Source organism: Neofelis nebulosa, chromosome Y, assembly GCF_028018385.1.
Source record: "Neofelis nebulosa isolate mNeoNeb1 chromosome Y, mNeoNeb1.pri, whole genome shotgun sequence".
Classification (NCBI taxonomy): domain Eukaryota; kingdom Metazoa; phylum Chordata; class Mammalia; order Carnivora; family Felidae; genus Neofelis; species Neofelis nebulosa.
Genome location: NC_080801.1, coordinates 1485388 through 1508661, shown reverse-complemented (window position 1 = coordinate 1508661; position 23274 = coordinate 1485388).

Sequence of the window (23274 nt, the reverse complement as noted above, 5' to 3'; positions counted from 1 at the left end):
GGCTGCAGAGAGATTCAGCTTAATTAAGCCACATTCAGGTTCAATCACAACACCCCTTCTTTACACATTTCACACACTTTAGAAAAGAAGCTTCTTTTTTAATCACCAGAGGAAGGCTGCACAGAACCAGGGTATGCCTGAAGCATAGAACCTGCTCCCATCTCAGGTGTGACTAGGAGATTTGGGCAACAATGGGGCAGATTCAACACGAGGAGAGCATGTGGCCACCCTGGTGAGAGGTCATGTGTTTACTTACCTGGAATGAGTTTACACCCCAGCCTGAGCAAGCGGTGTGATGCTCACACCCATCGGGGACTCAGACTGTTATCCCCTCGTCAGGCAGATTCCCAGGGTCTGAGCCTCTTAGGTGGGAACAATGGACACTTTGTTCGTCTGTCCGGTAAGTTAATATTCCACAAAATGAACGTGGGAAATTAGGCCATCTCGCGGCTATTTTAGAAACCTGCCATGCCATGGCTCCGCACTCTTTCCAGTTCGCTCTGGTGCTAACTCAGGGTTTCCCTGCCACGGAGGGAATGCGTCTGTCACAGTGACAGCACTGCTAGCTGTGTCCTCTCACTCTGCAAGCCTCAGGGTGCTCCTGCTACCCACGGACTGTCCTCCCCGCCACCCCACACTTGCTCACAGCGTCGTGTTCCCTAACTCACCCTCGGAGTCCATCCAGGCCGACAAACGATGTCAGACGTGGGGACGGCTGCTCCCAAGCTACAGGGATTTGAGTCCCTGATGCTCAAGGACCTCTCCTCCTCCTCCTCCTACTCTGCCTTCTTTTCAAGAATCCACATGTAGGTGATACCATGCAGTATCCATCTTTCTTTTTCTGGCTTATTTCACCAATCATAATGCCTCCAGGTTCATCCATGTGGTCACACACGGCAGGATTTCCTTCCCTGTTATGGCTCCGCAAGATTCCATTGTGCATAATGGAATATTACATATGTCATATACAAAGAAATATTATATATCTGGAGATGCCCATTCATTCAACAGACACAGGTGGTTCCCTATGCATCCCAACTGCTGTGCATACATATTATCACAGAAACAGAGATTGACTGGTGGTTACAAGGAACCAGGGTGAGAGCGATGGGGAGAGGCCAGACAAAGGGTGCAGAGGAGTAAGTTCTGGGGTCGACTGCAGTTGACAATACCATATCCTATACTTGACACTTGTTAACAGAGTAGACCGTAAGCATCCCCATAAAGACAATGCTATGTGAGGGAGGTGATGGATGTGTTTGTTCACACAATAGGTTGTGGTGAATGTTTCTCAGGATGGAACACAGTCATGGATGTTAATGTTAAGAAAGGGCTATCCCCTCCCTGGAAGAAACAACCGCATTGGGAAAGAAAGTCGTGTCCCCGCCCCGCCCTTGCCGTCTGTTGCCTACCTCTCTTCTCTCTTCTTCGATGTAAGCCTGGGTGCATGAACCTCTTCCTGGAGTAGGCACAGGGTGCCTGCTGCTAACTGACTAATCTGAATCAGCCACTCCAGGAGAGGAAAACAGTGGGTCAGCGCTCCCAGCGGTGGCGCAGGGACCAAGCCCCTGTGCACAGACCCTGCTCCTGAACCTGTCCCTTCCAAGGCTGGATGACACCCTGATCCAAAAGAAGCAGTGGGCCACAAATGGCCAACTGTGAGTGCAAACAGCACGAAGATCAGAGCTGGATGTAGGGCTTGAACCCATGAACCGTGAGCTGAAGTCAGATGCTTAACTGACTAAGACCCCCAGGTGCCCCAGGCCTTGGCTCATTTTTAAGCACATGACATCAGAGTCCAGAATGCTACTAAAGACAACTGCACAGTGAAAGTTCCAAAACAGAAGAAACTTCTAGAGCCAGGCCTGGTGAGGAGGGCCTTGTTACAGATGAGAAGCCGGAGCGAGCCACTCTTCCTGGTATCTGTGGGCACAGTTCATCTGCACGTTCAGCCAGCAGACGCTCACTGACACGCCCCACCGGGCTAGGTCCTCGGCTCTATGCAGTGGGAGGGACAAAGATGAATGTGACTTAGTGCCAGCCTTAAGGTGCCCCCCATCTAACTCGGCAGACACATCCTCAGGGTTCATGAAACCCTTGCATTAAACTACTCCTTTCTGTGGAGAACGATTTAAATGCTTACTCTATGTGTGTGTGGCATCCATGTCTACTGGCTGTCATCTGAAGAGCTCACCTTTCTAGAAGAGCCCACTGTGAAGAGTAATGTGGGTGGGTTTCATTATTCCTATTGTATCCCTCCCCAACTTCCCCTCCACCAACAGAATTGTGTTCTGGACACTGATGCTTGGAGAAGCATGACTTTGACACAGCCTGCCCACCAATGTGCAATCAATCCCCATGTTTCCAAGAGACTGGACAGTGGGCCTGGGGTGGAGCTGTAGCAGGGGGCTATCTTGAACTACTTTATTGTTTTTTTTTAATATATCATCAAGTTAGCTAGCATACAGCATATACAGTGTGCTTTTGGTTTGGGGGGTAGATTCCCATGATTCATCACTTACATACAACACCCAGTGCTTATCCCAACAAGCGCCATCCTCAATGCCCATCACCCATTTCCCCCCTCCCCCGCCCTCCCTTCATACTTCAATACCACCTCTCACCAGTCAGAGTGGCTAAAATGAACAAATCAGGAGACTCTAGATCCTGGAGAGGACGTGAAGAAACGGCAACCCTCCTGCACTGCTGGTGGGAATGCAAACTGGATCACCCACTCTAGAAGACAGTGTGGAGGTTTCTCGAAAAATTAAAAATAGAACCACCCTACAACCTAGTAATAGCACTACTAAGAATTTACCCAAGGGATACAGGAGTGCTGATGCACAGGGGCACATGTACCCTAAAGTTTAGAGCAGCACTTTCAACAACAGCCAAATTATGGGAAGAGCCCAAATGTCCATCAACTGATGAGTGGATAAGGAAGATGTGGTTTATATATACAATGGAATAATACTACTTGGCAATGAGGAAGAAAGAGCTGCTTTAAACAAAGCCTGGTCTTCAGTGTGTGTGAGTTGTTCTCTGGGACAGGAGGTGTGTAAACGTGTCCTCTGGCCAGACTCCAGCCTCGAGGCAATGAACACCCTACGGGGTTCCCAGAAGCCCACCAGGCTGTCACAAATGGCTACAGAAAATTAAGTGGTTCTAGAGCTCCCAGAGGTTCTCCTTGTGGGTATACAAGAGAAATCAAGTGAAGATAATGTTGTTGTTTTTTTCCCCCAGAGATACATCGTTAGTAGAAATATTCCCTACATTTTATTTTTTAACTTAAATAGTTATTTCATGGCCATCAAAGGCTTCTCAAGCACTTTCTAGAGATGATTTTGTCTCAGAACGGAATTTCATGCCCCATTATCTTGCAATGATTGTAACTTTTACATGATCAGTATTCACTTTTTTTTTTTTTTTAATGGGGGCATTGGGACACAGGCAGCATTGTGAAAACACTAAGTTGTTTGCCTTACAGATGGGTTCAGGGTTGAGTGCTTCTGAAGGTGCACCTATCCTGTTTCCAATGCTGGTAATGAGAATATTGTTAAATAAAGGTAGAAATTAGAAATTCAGAATATATTTTACATAATTAGTATTTTAAACTTGTGTGATTTATGCACCATTTTAAAGAATGCTTTGCCATACTGTAATTCCCACCATAAATCTCGCCCATAATATATACATTAAAGTACTCTGAGATTGCTCTAGAATGTGAATCACTAAGTGTTGATGAATAATTTTGAATAATGTGACTGCTTTCACCATTGAGTGGAAAATTAAGATTGTGGTATTGGTCTATTTAGAAATGATTGGTTTGCAAGAGTGAAACTCACAGCTGTTGGCCTCCTCTAAATGATGGTGCTTCCTTCCAGAACAGAGGAGCAGAAACTAAGACTCGCTTGCAGGGTTTATCACGCTAAAATGTTCCTACGGCAAAATAATGTTTCCTTCTAGGTGCCCAGACGACCAGTAAATCTTGGACATCTCCAGGGAAAGGCTGGAGAGCCCTTGTCATGGTGTGTGAGGGTGTGTGTGTGGGGGCACATCCATGGGTGCCTGCCCACATGAACTCCATGATGATTCTCTCTGGTTTGTGATGACAGGCGGTGGGCACTAAAGTGAGGTCATGGCCTCGCATGACCCAGGGCTCCACTCTGGTCCAATGGAGTGCTTTCCCAGGACAGAGAGCTTTCCTGGGACCCCAGACTTTCAGTGCTAAAACCAGAGAAGAGTCTGGGCCCAGCAGGGACCACTGGTCACCCTAGATGACAATGATGATGTTGGTGCCAAAGACAACAGCACAATGATGGTTTTAATAATACTAGCGACAGCAATTGCTAACACATGCACGGCTCTGGCTATGGGCTGGCCCTGTTCTAACATTCCAGAATGTTAACTGCTTCGACCCTCACAACGATCTCATGCAACACATATGACTGTTTCTCACTTTACCAATGAGGACACTGGGGTTCAGGGAAATTAGGTAACTTCTCTAAAGTTACACTTAATAAATAAAGGGGACTTGGTGCAAACTGTGATGGTCTGGGTCTAATGTCCAGGCTCTTGATCACTTTGCTGATATATACATATATATGAATATATATATATATATATATATATATATATATATATATATATATATATATATATATATATATATACACACACACATATGAATATATATATGTATATATATATTTTTTTTAATGTTTATTTTTGAGAGAGAGAGAGAGAGAGAGAGAGAGAGAGAGAGAGAGAGAAAGAGAATCTAAAGCAGGCTCCAAGCTCTGAGCTGTCAGCACAGAGCCTGACGCAGAGCTCAAATTCACAAGCAGTGAGATCATGACCTGAGTCATAGTCACATGCTCAACCAACTGAGTCACCCAGGCACCCCTCCTTTTGTTAATTTTAAACCAGCAAGAACCACCACCAGTTCTCAACTGTTTCATATGAATCAGGTTCTTTGCTGGATATTTGATATACTTTGCATGTTTAATGTTCACAAATGTTGTGTAAGGTGCAAATTTACGTCCCAGCATAGAAAGATGTGCCCAAGGTCACACTCTTGGTGAGCGAGGCCAAGACTGGACCCACACCTCATGGACTCTAACCAGAGGTGATCTGATGTGGCAGGGGCCACTCCTGATCGCACTGCCAGCAATCACTCCACATTGCCACACACTCACCGTGCAATGGCACACACAGCTGGTGTCTCTTGAAAATGTTCTTGAGAAAGGAGTAGAGATGATTAGTTTGGGGGTATATTAACTTTATGATATCTCAAAACTTGACTACATACCCTTTTGCTGCCCATGTGACAGAAAGTACTTCTGGAACACATCTGCAGCAATGGCAGCTGTCTAAGAAAACACATTTGTGTGATTGTGTGCATTGCTAATTAAACCGATGCCTTTTTGGAGACCACTATTCTTACCTGAAAAACAAAACAAACAAACAAAAATGACTGAGAGACAAATTGTGGTGTTTCAGACCTAGGTCTATGGAACCGATATCAAAATTAGAATTTGGAACATGTTGGTGCACCTGGGTAGCTCAGCTGGTTAAGCGACCAACTTCGGCTCAGGTCATGATCTCGTGGTTCATGAGTTCAAGCCCTGCATCAGGCTCTGTGCTGACAGCTTAGAGCCTAGAGCCTGCTTTGGATTCTGTGTCTCCCTCTCTCTGCCCCTCCCCTACTCACATTCTGTTTCTTTCTCTCTCTCAAAAATAAATAAAAATGTAACAAATGAAAAAGTGAAGAATTTGGAAAACTTCCATTTTTCTCCATGAACTTTACAGCTTCCCAATACTGAATGATTTTTCTGAATAAGTCAGTGGTGATATTGATGAATATGAGATTTTGATATTGCATAATGGTCCATGTCCAGATTTGGGAGATCTGCCCCAAGACTCACCAGCACTAACGCACAAAGAGTCCGACAGACGTCAGCATATTTAAATATGCCAGGGTACACTTGTGGGTTCATTACAATACCCGAGGTCATCAGTTTGGACACAGTTTGGGAATTGCAAAACCATCGAAATACATAAATGCATACTAGAAGATACGAGCAGCATTAGCGAACACCTTGACTTCATGGATCGTACAGAACACCACACTCAACAACCGCAGAAGGCATGTTCTTTACAAGGGCATGCAGTGAGCTCCCCGAGACAGACCCCACACTGGGCCACAGATTAAGTATCAGTTAACTTAAAAGTACTGAGATATACTGAGTATGTTCTCTGACTCCAACGGAATTAAATTAAAAATCAATAACAAGATTCCTAGAAAACACAATTCCGTATTTGGAAATTTAACAACACACCTCTAATTAATCCATGGGTCAAGGGAAAAATTAGGAAGTATTTCAAAATCAAATGGAAACAAACATACAACCTATCAGATAAGGTGGTACTTGAGGGAAATGGATAGCCTTAAATGTTTATATTGGAAAAGAAGAAAGGTCTAAAATTGATGACCTAAATTTTCCACCTGGGGATACCCAGAAAACAGAGTGCTGGGCAAATACAGGAATTATAAGGATAACAATAAAAATCCAGGACGCAGGAACCAGATGAGCAATAGAGACATTTCATAGTGCCCAAATGTGGTTCTTTGAAAAGGTGAACAAAACTCATCTTACCTAAACTGGTCCACAGAGAAAGAGAGAGACACACGCTCCTGATACCAGAGATAAAGGGAGTGCCATCCTCACTTGTATTCTACAAGTGTACACGGGAAATACGGAATACTGGAAGTAACATTGCATGAATCAAATCTGAAAGCTTAGACGAATTGGACAAAGTCCCTGAAAATGCAAATTTAGCACAATTGAGGCAAGATGCAGCAGAAACTCTGGGTAGATCTCTGTCTTTTAAAAGGAACTGAATTTGTTAGCAAAACCATGTGTGAAAAGAAAACCTCAAGACCACATGGTTTCACTGGTGAATTTCATCAAATATTTAAAGAAGAGGTGTGCCCGGGTGGCTCAGTCAGGTAAGTGCCTGACTTCAGCTCAGGTCATGATCTCACGGTTCGTGAGTTTGAGCCCCGTGTCGAGCTCTATGCTGACAGTTCAGAGCCTGGAGCCTGCTTTGGATTCTGTGTCTCCCTGTCTCTCTGCCCCTCCCCTGCTCGCACTCTGTGTGTATGTGTGTGTGTGTGTGTATGTGTGGGTGTGTGTGTCTCTCTCTCTATCTCTCTCAAAAATAAATAAACACTTGAAAAAGGTTAAGGGAGAGATAGCACAATTTGTACTTAATTCTTATAGAGGGGCGCCTGGGTGGCGCAGTCGGTTAAGCGTCCGACTTCAGCCAGGTCACGATCTCGCGGTCCGTGAGTTCGAGCCCCGCGTCAGGCTCTGGGCTGATGGCTCGGAGCCTGGAGCCTGCCTCCGATTCTGTGTCTCCCTCTCTCTCTGCCCCTCCCCCGTTCATGCTCTGTCTCTCTCTGTCCCAAAAATAAATAAAAAATGTTGAAAAAAAAATTAAAAAAAAAAAAAAAGAAAATAATAATGTGAGGATATTAATTTCCAAATCATGTTATGAGGATAGCACCGCCCTGACATCAAAAATTGACGAAGATGATATAAACAAGGGAATTACAGACCGATATCCCTCAGGAAATAACACTCCTTGGCCAACATGAACACCCTGAATGCAGAAATACACAAACTGGGAGGCATGTCACAACTAAATCCCTGGATCACAAATACATGTTCACATTCCAATGTCAACATAATTTACCCTATCAGTACGATAAAGAACAAAACTTTTGACAAAATTCAGTGCTTATTTACAATTGAGAAATGTCAGCAACCTGTCAGAAACAGAAAGGAGTCTCCTTGATCTACTGAAGAGCATCTCAGAAACCCTACTGCTAACATCATACCTGTGAGCTATGAAAGGCTAGCACACCTGAGATCAGGAGCAAGGCAGACATACCCACTTCTGCCAACTCTGCTCTACATGAGATGGCAGTGTTGGGCCAGGGAGTGGGACAAAGACTGCTTCAGAGACAATCCTAAGGAATCTACAAAACAACAACAACAACAACAACAACAACAACAACAACAACTACAACTACAACAACAACAAACCCAAACAAACCATTAGACCTAATAAGACAATTTAGCAGAATCACAGGATACAAGCTCACTACAAAAATAAATAAATAAATAAATAAATAAATAAATAAATAAATAAATAAATAAATAAATAAAATCCATTGTACTTAGCAAACAAGTAGAATATTAAGTTTAAAACTTTAAGTAACAAACTCACAATATTCCATTTACAATAGAAACACGGTTAGAAATAAATTTGATGAAATCCACATGACATATGCACTGATAGCTTTCACATATAGCTGACAGAAATGAAGTAAGTCCTAAATAAATGAAAATGTATACCATGCACATGTACCTTGGAAGACTTGAGAATGTTAAGATATCAATTCTTTGTAAACTGATCTATAAATTCAACAAGATTTCAAGCATATTTAGAAGAATTTCTGAGAAACTGACCAGCTTATTTAAAAATGTATGTGCAGATGTGAATAATTTACAATCACCAAAGCAATCTCAAAAAATAAGAACAAAATTGAAAGTCACCTGACTTCAAGGCTTATTATTATGAAAAACACAAGAAATAACGTGTTGGTGAAGATATGGAGGAAAGAGAGCTTCGTGCACTATTGGTGGGAATGCAAACTGGTGCAGCCACTGTGGCGAACAGCATGGAGGTTCCTTGAACAATTAAAAGTAGAACTACCATGGAGTGCCTGGGTAGCTCAGTCGGTTGAGTGTCTGAGGGCTCAGGTTTGTGAGTTCGAGCCCCACATCGGGCTCTGTGCAGACAGCGCAGGGCCTGGAGGCTGCTTCGGATTCTGTGTCTCCCTCTCTCACTGCCCCTGCTCACACTCTGTGTCTCTTTCTCTGTCTCTCTCAAGAATAAATAAATATTAAAGAAAAATAAAAATAAAATAGAACTACCATATGATCTAGTAAATTCTACTGCTGGATATGTACCCAAAGAAAATGAAAAAGATACATGTTTATTGCAGCATTTACAATAGCCAAGATACAGAAGCAGACCAAGTGTCCATCAATAGATGAGTGGATACAGAAGACTTGGTCTATGTACATATATGTATACATGGATATATGTGTATATGCTATATATACATACACATAGAATGGAACTTTACTCAGCCATAAAAAAGAATGGAATCTTACCATTTGCAACAACATGGATGGCGCTAGAAAGTATAATGCTAAGTGAAGTCACTCAGAGAAAGACAAATACCATATGATTCCACTCATGTGGAGTTTAAGAAAAAAACGAACAAAGAAAAAAAGAGACAAACAAGAAAACCAGACTCTTAACTTTAGACAACAAACTGACAGTCACCAGAGAGGATGCAGGGAATGGGATTGGTGAGACAGGTGATGGGGATGGAGAGTAAACTTGTGATGAGCACGGAGTCATGTACAGAGATGTGAATCACTCACTCTATAGTACACCTGAAACTCCAATGGGAAAAGACCACACCCTCTCGAAATGACTACCACTGAAAGAATGGCAACATTACATGTCCATGTGTGTGTCGAAGGACTGGGGCTCTCACACGTTGTTGGTCAGTGTTTCATCCATCTCTCTCTCTCTCTCTCTCTCTCTCTCTCTCTCTCTCTCTCTATATATATATATATATATATATATAAAAATATATATAATATATATATATATAAAATATATATAATATAAACTTTATATAAATTTTACTTTATATAACTTTATATAAAGTTATATAACTTTATATAAACTTTATATACTTTATATACAAACTTTATATATAAACTTTATATATAAAGTTTATTAAACTTTATATATAAAGTTTATATATAAATTTTATATGCTTTATAAACTTTATATAAACTTTATATAAATTTTACTATATATAGTAAATAAGTATATAAGTTTATATATAAATTATATATATATATTATATATATTATATAATATAAATATATATTATATATATATTAATTATATATAATAATATATATATATTTATATATTTATATATATAAATATATATTTATATAAATTTATATAATAATATAAATTATATATATTTATAATATATATATTAATAATATATATAATTTATAATATATATAACATATATATTTATATATATATATAAAGTTTATATATATAACATTTATATATAAAGTTTATTTACTTATTTTGAGAGAGAGAGAGAGCACATGAGCAGGGGAGGGACAGAGAAACATGGAGACAGAGGACCCAAAGTCGGCTATGCCCTGAACAACAGAGAGCCCGACGCAGGGCTCAAACTCAAGAACTGAGAGATCATGACTTGAGCCCAAGTCAGATGCGTCACCGACTGAGCCCTCTGGTGCCCCAACTGTCAGTCAGTGTTTCTAAAGAAGCTACACATATACAGCATGACCTGGCAATTCTGCGGCCCAGGCGTTTTCCCAAGGAAAAATAAAAACAGGTGTCCACAAAAGACTTACAAACCCCATAGCTTTATTCACCGGAGCCAAAAACTAAAAATAATCTTGACATCAGTGAATTGGAGAATGGATAAACAATCTGTGTGTCTATCTACACAATGACTGGGGCTCAGTAACTTAATCGAACAGAGTAGGGACATAACCTGACTGAATCCTGAAAATTATTATGCCAAGTGAAACAAGTCTACAGAAAACAGCACGCAGTATGGTACCATTTATCCAAAGTTCTAGAACAGGCAAAAACAATCCACGGTGGAAAATAACCAGCAAGCGACTGTTTCTGGGGAGTGGGAAGGGAGCGGGAGGTGATGGGAGATGGGCAGAAGGGAACGTTCTGTGGTGAGGGGGATGTTCAGCGTCTCGCCAGGAGTCTGGGTTACTTACACACGTGCATTTGTCAGAGTGAAATGGGATGATTCACTTAAAATGTGTGCGTTTAGTGTTATGCAAATTTTACCTTAAAAGAAAAAAATCTAAATCAATACGAAACTCTAGTTTATGACACGTATGTTGAAGAACCCAGGGAAATGTGCACTGACTTCCACAAGTGACTCCGAAATACATAAAAAGCATATGATGGTTTGATGCTTGGAGGGGATAGAGAGATGGATGAAGCTGTGATAAAACAAGAATAGTAAAAGCTACATGGAGGAATCTCATGCAGGCCTTCACTGTAAAATTCCGTCAGCTCTTCCGTACGTGTGAAGTTTGTACGGTGGAACGTTGGAGGGGAAACAAAGTAGTGGCTGAGTGCACACTGGGCTCAGGCACTTGTGTTCCGTTCTGCTGGATGCAGCTGGCTCTGCAGATGGTGGCCCTGAGCCCTGAGCCCACCAGAGATGCCGTGTGGCTAGGCAACCTGCTTGGTGCTCCCTGACTGTCATCCTCCCTCAGAGGGGTGCACAGGCACGGCAGGCAGGTGGGGTCCAGCACGGACGCCAAGTCATGAGAACATGGGCTCTGAAATCTGATCTCTGGGGTGTGGACGTAGTTCCATTTCTGATGAGCTATTCAATCTCAAGCCGGTGATGTAAACCCTCTGTGCCAGAGTTTCACTGTCTGCAACGTGTGGGTAATACAGCGCCCTCCTCCTCAGGTTGTCACGAAAAACATACCAAACCCATGCTTTTAAGTGACTAAGAACAGTGAGTAGCACCATCGTCATTGTCACTGTCGCTCTGTGACTCTCATATCCTCTCTGTTCACCTCCGACACAAGGATATACAAGCACTCCCCAACTCCTTCAGCCAACATCCTAATTCCCCATAAAAGTAACCTCAGAAAATGGATGCCTGTCCCAGTAGCCAGCCCACCTCTGCCCTCAACATGCTCAAGCCACAGCATTTATGAAGACACTGGGTATAGCTCCTGGCTTCTCTCTTCCAGTAACCTCACCCTCCATGCCTCAGTCACCCATCCCCATGGCTCTCTCCTGACCCTGTGGCTGGTGAAGACACACCACCTCCATACAATCACGTCGAGCACAGCACTCTCAAAACACCACATGTAGTTAGACACGTATCAGAGCGACTCCCCCACTCTGGTCATTTTACAGCCAAACCCCAGCCATTTCTGAGAGTCTCTGAGATGCAGATCTGGGGGCCTGTCTGGGGTCCCTCGCCTTCCTTCCTCATGCAGCTTGATCCCTCCTGAGCAGTCAACCCCCTTGGCCTCTGCCCACATGGCCTATGTCCCCAGAAGACCCTGCCCTGATTAACCCAAATGCTCTGCCTATGTGTGCCTGCACCCACCCAGCTGACCGTGGCAGTAGGCCAGCACAGACATGTGTCCAGGTCGCTCCAGGACTCAAGGCCACCCATCGTGCAAGGGCCGGGGGCTGCTGGCCTCCCCTCTCCCCATGACAGCCTTCCCTCCCAGATCACCAAGGGAGACAGAAGCAACAAGAAAGAGACACAGGTCCTCCCAGCCATCGTTCGCCTGGCACCCATGTCCCCATGTCACCTCCGCCTGCTCACTCCTGCAAACACACACCCGTGTGCCATGCAGAGGCTGGGGACCCTGTGTGGACACCAGAGCGCTGGGCCCCTCACAACTTCAAGGACACCTCTCAGTCATGGTCATCTTGTCTTTCGTTACCAAATCTCCTCTCTACAGAATTCCTTCTGGCCACAGATGTGCCAAAAATACCTCCCTCCTTGAACAAACCACGTAAGCTCCCTTCTCCCACAGCAGGTACCTCACTCTCTTCTCCCCTTTATGGAAAAGGTCTCAGAGGCTGTACCATACTCAATGTCATCACCTCTGTTCCTCCCATTTTCCCTGAAACCTTCCCACAGAAGGGCGTTCACATCCCCTACTCCCATCACCTCCTCTAGCAAGACCCGAGGGATCCCATCACCAAATCTCACAGTCAGACTGTCACCAGGGTGGCACCCTGCATGTTCTTTCCTCCGCCCCCAGGGCTCACGCTCACCTGGGACACCTCCTACCCTGACAGTCACTGTTCCATCCTCTTCTTGCATCACTGCTCATTCCCAGGTGAGCTCGCTCAGGCTACCGGCACCAGCTATGTGTCCATCTCTGTCCTACAGCTCTACCTGCAGCCCACATCACCGACGCAGTCAGACAAACATCCGGGGCACACTTGGCTGTCCCATTTTATTCCTCCTTTCAATTATACAACACAGACTGATTTAGCACCTACCACGTGCCCCACGTTCTTCTGCACGCTAGACATGTATCAGAGAATAAAACAAACACAACTCCCCACTAATATTCTACCAGGAGATTCTGTTCTGCTATGAAAGACAATTAACAGTGCAAATGACTAGGTTACACGATATGTTAGCGGATAACAAGTAGTAGTGAAAACATACCGTGGCCATGGGGCAGGGAGCTGGGGGAGAGGGCAGTAGGATGTAGTTCTTTAGAGGATGGTTCAAGGAGCCCTCGGCAGAAGGTTACACTTTTAAAAAAAAAAATTATTAATTTAATGTTTATTTATTTTTGAGAGAGAAAGAGAGAGAAAGAGAGCGGGAGTAGGGGAGGGGCAGAGAGAGAGGGAGACACAGAATCCAAAGCAGGCTCCAGGCTCTGAGCTGTCAGCCCAGTGCCCAACGTGGGGCTCGAACCCACCAGCCATGAGATCATGAATGACCTGAGTTAAAGTTGGACACTTATCCCACTGAGCCACCCAGATGCCCCATTTTACATTTTAGAAGAGACTAGTGAGCTGGCAGGAAGCTGGCTGGGGAGGAGTGTCGGGGGCAGCTGGAGGCTGCAGGGCAGGGAGGGGTATGGTGCAGAGGTCCAGAAGACTCGTGGTCAGGACGTGGAGAGGATTGTAGGGACCCTGACTTCTGCTTGGGGTGACATGAGAGTCCACGGACGGGCTATGTGCTGAGATACAATGTGGCCCTCGCTGCTCTGCAGGCTGATGGGACATGATCTTGCGTACAGGGGGCACAGTGATGATGGCTGGCTGCCATAACCCAGGCAGGAGTGATGTTGGTGGCCCAGGCCAGAGGGGTGGCGCTGTGTGGGGACAGCACGGGGTTCTGGTCCAACCAGATGCGTTGAAGAATCAGCCATGGGAACTTCAGGGGCGTGTTTATTCTCAGCGTCCCGGTCAGCATCCTCGATCGCCCCTGATTGGCCCATATTGTCTCCAATCCAAATATCTGCCTTTATCCATCAATCGAGATTAATTTCACAAATATATTCAACTCCCAAAAAAGAAAACTGCAGAACAACAGAGGATTCCATGTGTGTAAAAGAAAATATTGAGTTTTTTTTTTGGGGGGGAGATGTATGCATATGTGATGAATTATAAGAAAAGCAAAGAGGGGCGCCTGGGTGGCTCAGTCGGTTAAACGTCCGACTTCGGCTCAGGTCACGATCTTGCGCTCCGTGAGTTCGAGCCCCGCGTCGGGCTCTGTGCTGATGGCTCAGAGCCTGGAGCCTGCTTCCGATTCTGTGTCTCCCTCTCTCTCTGCCCCTCCCCCGTTCATGCTCTGTCTCTCTCTGTCTCAAAAATAAATAAAACGTTAAAAATTTTTTTTTAAAATTAAAAAAAAAGAAAAGCAAAGAAATAATTATAGCATTTGGGGTAACAGGAGAAGGGGTACAGTTGATGGGTGTTCATGGGCTTCCTTGTGTTACCTGAGTAGGGTAAAGAATCCACTCATTGCCATTCTTTAAGGAATGCACCCAGTATATGTACTCTTCTGTACATATGAAATATTCAAGATCAGATAAGGAAAAAGGTTCATTTAGAATGGGAAACGTTCATCTAAATCAGGCTTCTCAAATGTGCATATGTATACATATGGAGATGCTTTATAAGTACCATAGAGATGTATTATATAGATGACATTGTGGTAAATGCATACATATTTCTATAAAGGTACATAAGAAATAAAGTAGCTAGCAGCTAAAAATACTACTTCTAGAAAATAAACTTACATTGCTTCTCAGCCTTGTGGCTAAGATCAAGTGTAGAAAATGAGTACACAGTGGAAGGTCAAGTGTAGAAAACAAGCACACAGTGGAAGGGGTGGAGAGAACCCTAACTTAGGCTTCTACATCCTCCCCATCTTTGAGATCCTACTTAGAACGGTAGAAACCACTCCTGTGTGTAGCATCTGTCTTCTACTTTCTTCTCTACATTTGACTTTGTAAAAGTCATATGTTGTATATATTACCTTTATAATATTTTTAAATAGTGGTGAAAAATGCCACACTAGGGCGCCTGGGGAGCTCAGTCAGTTAAGCGTCCAACTTCGGCTCAGGTCACCATCTCACGGTTTGTGAGTTGGAGCCCCACATCTGGCTCCGTGCTGACAGCTGGGAGCCTGGAGCCTGCTTCAGATTCTGTGTCTCCCTCTCTCTCTGCCCCTCCCCCACTTGCTCTCTGTCTCTCTCTCAAAAATAAATAAACATTATTTTTTTTTAAAATGCTACACTCAGCAACCTGAAGATTCTGCATCAATAATCACAATGAAAGTAAAGGTATTTGAAATTCCTTAGCCCCAAACCCTGCCAAAACCAAGAATCATCTCATCAACACGCCAGTGCTGGAGTAGAGCCTGTGAGCTGTCCCCTCTCATCAGCAACCATTGTGTGGGAGGGACAGCCTGTGGTCACTGCATCCCCAGACATAAAGTGTCAGGAGGCGCGTTCAGGCAGCTGTCCGTAGTACCGCACTGCTGGCCCCTTCCCAGACCGCAGATAAGGGCCGTCAGGATCTCTTTATGTCCAATGTGCTATAAAGGCCAATGCTGAGACGGAACTTGGCATCCAGGTCACATTTGGCACAACAAACGAGACCTCGGGCCAGAAGCACCTGGCTCCACTCATTTGTTGCAAAGAGGAGTGGGGACACATGAAAATGGCCATTTCAGATCACAAGTGTCATGAATACAAATGAAAAATAAACTCACAGTGTCTGCATGTCGTGAAGCCTGTCATGTTTGGCAACTAGGAGGCGGGACTGAATTTAAAACCATAATCAGACCTGCTAATTGTTCACTCACTGCCAACCGTCTGAGAAAACAAACATATTAATATGGCTTTGACTTTTGATGAGTACTTGTGCGCATCGCCAGATGGGAGAGTACACAGAGATGAGAACACAGGAGGAGAGAAGTAAGGCAGTTTGGAAAACATCAGATGATGTATTGTTTTTGTACATAACGTTTCCTACCTCTCAAAGAGGGCTGCTGGACTTTCACAGAGATTCCCAAATTTTTCATTAGAAAAACTTTTCAGGGGGGCACCTGGGTGACTCAGTCAGTTAAGCATCTGACCCTTGATTTTGGCTCAGTTCATGATCTCAGGGTTCGTGAGATCGCAAGGTTCAAGCCCCATGTAGGGCTCTGTGCTGACAATGCGGAACCTGCTTGGGATTTTCTCTTCCTCTCTCTCTGCACCTCTACTGCGCGCTCTCTCTCTGTCTCTCTTTCCCTTTCTCTCTCTGTCTCTCTCTCTCTCTCTCTCTCTCTCTCTCTCTCTCTCTCTCTCTCTCTCTCTCTGTCTCAAAATAAACATTAAAAAAAAAGAAGAGAAAAACTTGGGGCACCTGGGTGGCTCAGTCGGGTGAATGTCTGACTTTGGCTCAGGTCATGATCTCATGGTCCATGAGTTCCAGCCCCACATTGGGCTCTGTGCTGACAGCTCAGAGCCTAGAGCCTGCTTCAGATTCTGTGTCTCCCTCTTTCTCTGTCACTTCCCCACTCACCGTCTCTCTCTCTATCTCTCTTTCTCTCTCTCTCTCTCTCAAAAAATAAAAAAAAAGTTAAATTTTTTTTTTAAGTAAAACTTTTCTTAACACCTGCTGGCCTATAAAGAAGAGCGAACAATACAAATATTTTTAAGGATGCTGAACTTTTTACAAAGCTTAGTTTTTTAATTATTGGCTGCTTTGAGGAGCCTTCATAGGGCATATCAATTGGATCAGTAATTGTATAGCACCCTGAAAAAGTCGTTGCCTCAGAGTACTAATGTCAGAACAAATGATTTCCAACTCATTAGAACTCAACAGAGACCAGAAGAGTGTAAGAATGAACTCTCAGGAGCTGTGAGGCATTTACGTACAGCATGCCCAGTCTTAGACAACCCCACAGGTTGATTTCTCAGGGCATATTTCCAGATGAAGGAGTCAGGGAAGTCAGCCAAGTTCTTGGAATATCTCAACTAGTAAGTGACCAACTTGGATTCAAACTCAGGTCAGCCTGTGCCCATCCCAGAAGTCCACACTTCCTTTCAAGCACAGTCTTCCAACATCTTTTTTCTCTTTATGAAACATTCCAGAATTGATGCAGATTCCTTTTGTCCCACAGGTCAATCAGTGCCAGCCCACAGAGTGATGGATTTCCTTAAGACACTAGAGCCCAAGATTCATCTTCTGGTTCAAAAAATAAAGTTTATGTGCTTCTAAAGCCCAGTGTGTATACTGGTAAGTGAGCTAGGTTGAACAGACTTGACTCTGACCCTCATCTTCCTCGTCCTTCAGTTCATGGCACCCTTGCCCGCCCATCCCACGCCTGGACCAGTTTGGGACCCTTGTGCTGCCACCTCTGAACTGTATCCACAGTGTTCACTTTAAACGTAAACCAGATGTGCGGGCAGAACAGTGCTCCCCACAAAGATGGCTCGTCTGTGGACCGCAGGATATGGAGAGTACCCTGGGTCACCCAAGTGGGTCAGCCCTGAAGGTGGGAAAGGGAGCAGAGAAAGACTGACGGGTGCACCGTCATGGGTCTTAACCACCGAGCAGGCGGACTCCAGCCCACGAGGGCCGCTAGCGGCTGGAAGAGGTCAGGAGTTGGGAGTCTCCCTGGGAGTCTCCAAGACGAATGCGGCGTGTGGGCATCATGACTTCAGCCCCGTGAGACCACAGGTGAGCCCGGAGCTGGGAAGAACAGTGTTGCTTGAAGCCACTGTTTACCGTCATGTACATCAGCTGATGCCACTCCCTGCTTAACAGGCCACAGCACTTTCTCACTGTTGTTGCAAAAATCTCAGCTCATTGCTGAGCTCAGTGGCCCCAGGTTGGGGGACCTACCTGACACCAAATCCCCTGTGTGTCACGTCCCTCCTCCCCTCTCACTGGACGCCAGGCTCAGGGCCCCTGGTGTTATGATCGGGTTGTTCCTACCTCGGGGACTTTGCCCTCGATGCCCCTCCCTGAAATACTCTGCCCCCTTCCTCTCCTCCAGGTCTCAATTTCCACGTCCCCTCCTCAGAGTGTCTTATGCACTGGCAGAAGCAGCTCCAGGGATTGCTGCAAATGCACACTTTCAAACCCCGTGGCACGCCTGCCTGATCAGAGACTCTGGAGATGGTGGGTCCCAGGTGCACTAGTTGACTGAGCCTCCTTTCCTCCCCTCGTTCCCCAGGGGGTGGCAGCCTCACCTATCTCCATCTCTGGTACCTAGAATAAGGCAAGCTGCACAGCAGGAGCTCAGTAAATATTTGTGGGATGGATTACTGAAAGTATTTTCTAGAAGCCGCCAAGAAGGCACCATGCTATGTATAAAAAGATCAAAACAGCATGGCTCTGCCCTGCAGAACTTACAGTGGAGTGGAAAAGGTATTTTCTCATACAGCGTGGTGCACACCATGACAAATGCCTATGACAGCCCGAATGAGGGCCCTTGAACCCATGTGTCGCCTGGCTTGTGACAAGCACAGGACAGATTGTGTGTGATGCCTGTCCTCATCCATGAAACGTATACTGACTCCCCTTCTTAGAACATGAGTCCCCCATATGGCTCGTTCAGAGACACACCTATACTTGGTGCCTCCCATCCAGAGGAAGTCATGAAAAAAATGGGTTGGACGTGGGATGCCTGGGTGACTCAGTCGGTTGGGAGTCCAGCTCTTGATATCGGCTCAGGTTGTGATCTCACGGTTCATGGGTTCGTGCTCTGTGTGGGGCTCTGCACTGACAGCGTGGAGCCTGCTTGGGTTTCCCCCTCTCTGCCTCATCCCCACTCATGTGCACTCTGATTGCTCGCTCTTGCTCTCCCTCTCTCTCAAAATAAATAAACTTTAAAAAATATGTGTCGGGGTACCTGGGTGGCTCAATCAGTTGTGTGACTTCAGGTTAGTTCATAAGCTCATGGTTTCTGAGTTCAAGACCCGCATCAGGCTGTGTGCTGTCAGCTCAGAGCCTGGAGCTTGCTTCCAATTCTGTGTCTCCCTCTCTCTCTGCCCTTCCCTGCTAGTGCTCTCTCTCTCTCTCTGTCTCTCTGTCTCTCTCTCTCTCTCAAAAATAAACGTTATAAGTATATGAATGAATGAATGAATGAATGAATGATCATAGATTCAGAAGGTAAAAAAGTCTTAGAGGAATGTGGACAAGCAACCAGGCTGGGGGTATTCCAGCTAAAAGGTGCAGTCAGAGCAAAAGCGCTGAGGGGTGGGCAGCTTGAAGAAAGGCCAGAGGGGTGGTGGCGGGGGCGCCTCCAGTGACCGTGGCACCGGCAAAGCTGTGGTCCCAGCTGAGGCACGCTGACCCGCACCAGGCAGAAGCCTGCGGTGGGTGGGGGAGAGGGCTTTACCACAACCCCCTCGGAGAGTATTCCTGTCCAGGATTCTCTACCCAGGTAGTGGTCCCCGGTACAGGATGGGGTCCTATAGAAGAGGAGTCACTGGCCGACCCAGCCTCGGGGGGCAGACGGACTGTCTTCCCCACCCAGCAGCTGAAGACGCTGCTGGAAGGGGAGAAGAGACTCAGCCCAGAAGGCAAGTGGAAACTTCCCACCTGAACTCTGAAAATAAGGAATGGGTGGTTTGAACTCTGCTTGAAACTATGCATTGGGAGACACTTAGTCCTTTCAAGGCCATGGGCTAAATAATCTGAGGCATTTTCACAGAGCAGTGACTCATCTGAGATAGATTCACCACTTCACCTCACAGCTGGCCTTGTGGGGACTAATTTGATGACGTGTTTCCCTTTAGTAAATTTCCAAGAAAGTGTTTTGTGCGCCTCTATTTATTTAAGATGAAAAACACAATAAAGCTCTTTATTATCAAACCTATCCTGATTCAGTTGAAGCCCCACAGGGAAAATCTTCACGTGCCCCTGTGTGTAAACAAACACGGACACTGTGCACGGGGACAGGCACTTCTGCACACACAGGACACTGAGCACGCAACGTCGGCATATATAAAATTACACCAAAACCCAGGGTACTTTTTTTCTCCTTATCAAAAATGTACTGGGCCATAGCTCTGTGAATAAACTTGGTGATCTAAGCTATTCATTAAAGGTAATAGAACAGAAAAATAACTTTTGATACACAGCCACTCCAACATGTTATGTTTTAGAGTCTTTGCTAAATCACATTGTCAGAGTTCACTTAATTTTACTATTGAGTCAATGTGAAAGAATGAACCCTCTCTCTCAGAAATGTCTCTCCTTAATGCTCAGGACCTGCTCTGCTAACTTTAATACACTGACAGTTCCAGGCTTAATTTACTCCTTGGAACAAGCCATTAAGTATGCATTGCAGCTCTGTGCCTGCTCTGTGAACTGTCCCCTTTTCTTAAATACACAGCCACGTAGTAAAGGTCCCCCAGGAGGGGATTTGAACTAGGTTTGGTAGTTAGCAGAAAATCAGTCTTAATGTGCACACATCCAGAATCTTTCATGTGACATCAGGAATTTTTTAATCATCATCAAGAATCATAAAATACTGAGGAATAAGCCTAACCAAAGATGTAAAGGATCTGTACACTAAAAACTATAGAAAGCTTATGAAGGAAATTGAAAAAAAAAAAAAAAAAACAAATGGAAAAACATTCCATGCTCATGGATTGGAAGAGTAAGTACTGCTAAAATGTCAATACTACCCAAATCAATCTACACGTTCAACGCAATCCCAATCAAAATTGCAGCAGCATTCTTCTAGAAGCTAGAACAATCAATCCTAAAATTCATATGGAACCACAAAAGACTTCAAATAGCCAAAGTAATATTGAAGAACAAGACCAAAGTAGGAGGCATCACAATGCCAGACTTTGGCCTTTACTACAAAGTTGTAATCGTCAAGACAGCATAGTATTGGCACAAAAACAGACACATAGACCAATGGAATAGAATAGAGACTCCAGAATTGGACCCACACAAGTACGGCCAAGTAACCTTTGACAAAGCAGGAAAGAATATCCAATGGAAAAAAGATAATCTCTTTAACAAAGGGTGCTGGGAGAACTGGACAGCAACATGCAAAAGAATGAAACGAGGCCATTTTCTTACACCATTCACAAAAATAAACTCAAAATGGATAAAGGACCTGAATGTGAGACAGCAAACCGTCAATCCCTAGAGGAGAAAGCAGGAGAAAACCTCTCTGACCTCAGCTGCAGCAATTTCTTACTTGACACATCTCCAAAAGCGAGGGGATTAAAAGCAAAAATGAACTATTGGGACCTCATCAAGATAAAAAGCTTCTGCACTGCAAAGGAAACAATCAACAAAACTAAAAGGCAACCGACAGAATGGGAAAAGATATTTGCAAATGACATATCGAAAGGGCTAGTATCCAAAATGTATGAAGAACTCACCAAACTCCACACCCAAAAAACAAATAAACCAGTGAAGAAATGGGCAGAAGACATGAATAGACACCTTCTGAAAGAAGACATCCAGATGGCCAACAGGCACATGAAAAGATGCTCCGCATCACTCCTCATCAGGGAAGTACAAATCAAAACCACACTGATATATCACCTCACGCTGGTCAAGGTGGCTAAAATGAACAAATCAGGAGACTCTAGATGCTGGCGAGGATGTGGAGAAACAGGAACCCTCTCACACTGCTGGTGGGAATGCAAACTGGTGCATCTGCTCTGGAAAACAGTGTGGAGGTTCCTCAAAAAAACAAAAATAGAACTACCCTACAACCTAGCAAGAGCACTACTAGGAATTTACCCAAGGGATACAGGAGTGCTGATGCATAGGGACCCTTGTATCCCAATGTTTATAGCAGCACTTTCAACAATAGCCAAATTATGGAAAGAGCCTAAATGTCCATTGACTGATGAATGGATAAAGACATTGTGGTTTATATACACAATGGAATACTACTTGGCAATAAGAAATCTGGCCTTTTGTAGCAACGTGGATGGAACTGGAGGGTATTATGTTAAGTGAAATAAGTCAGGCAGAGAAAGACAGATATCATATGTTTTCACTCATATGTGGATCCAGAGAAACTTAACAGAAGACCATGGGGGAGGGGAAGGAAAAAAAAAAAAAAAAGAGGGAGAGAACCAAACCATAAGAGGCTCTTAAAAACTTAGAATAAACTGAGGGTTGATGGGGGTGGGGGGGGGAGAGGAAGGTGGGTGATGGGCATTGAGGAGACCACCTGTTGGGATGAGCACTGGGTGTTGCATGGAAACCAATTTGACAATAAATTTCCTAAAAGAAAAAAAGAGGAATTTTGCAGTCATTAAAAAGTCAACCGTATGGGGGCGCCTGGGTGACTCGCTTGATTAAGTGTCTGACTTCAGCTCAGGTCATGATCTCGTGGTTTATGGGTTTGAGTTTCGTGTCAGGCTCTGTGCTGACAGCTCAGAGCCTGGGTCCTGCTTCTATTCTGTGTTTCCCTCTTAGCGCCCCCGCCCACTTATGCTCTGTCTCTCTCTTTCTCTCTCTAAAAATAAATAAACATTATTTTTTTTAAGTCAACCATATGCCTGTTCAGGTATTTTCTCCTGCATAGATGGACTGAGAATTAATAACAGTGACTACATTATTTAACAGACTCAGTAAAGAGATCATCACCATGTGAGGACCATCACTGCCACCAACGGCTTCCCCAGCCAGATATGGGGACATATGGTGCCTTCTGAGAATGTGCAAATGCAGAGTGTACTGTGCATACTGGGGCATACTGGGGCATGCTGGGGGCAGACACAGGCTGGCAACTCCCATTCAACTTTGCAAACAACGAACCTGTGCGTTCTGACTCCAGGAATGCCTGGAATACAGACTGGCTCTAATTAACAACCGAGAGAAACGCAGTCGTATAAAATTGATAGAAGAAATGGAAAACTGATCAAATGAATAATGATTAAATGGAAAAGCTATCTGTAACTCCCAGCAAATTATATTTTATGGCATCAAAAACATGTATTTTTTTTTCCCTGAAGAAAGGATCTAGAATTTCCAAGGTAAAGAAATTTGGCATAAAATATGAGAGGAAGAGGGTATTGAATTTAGAAGCATGTCAGGCCCAAG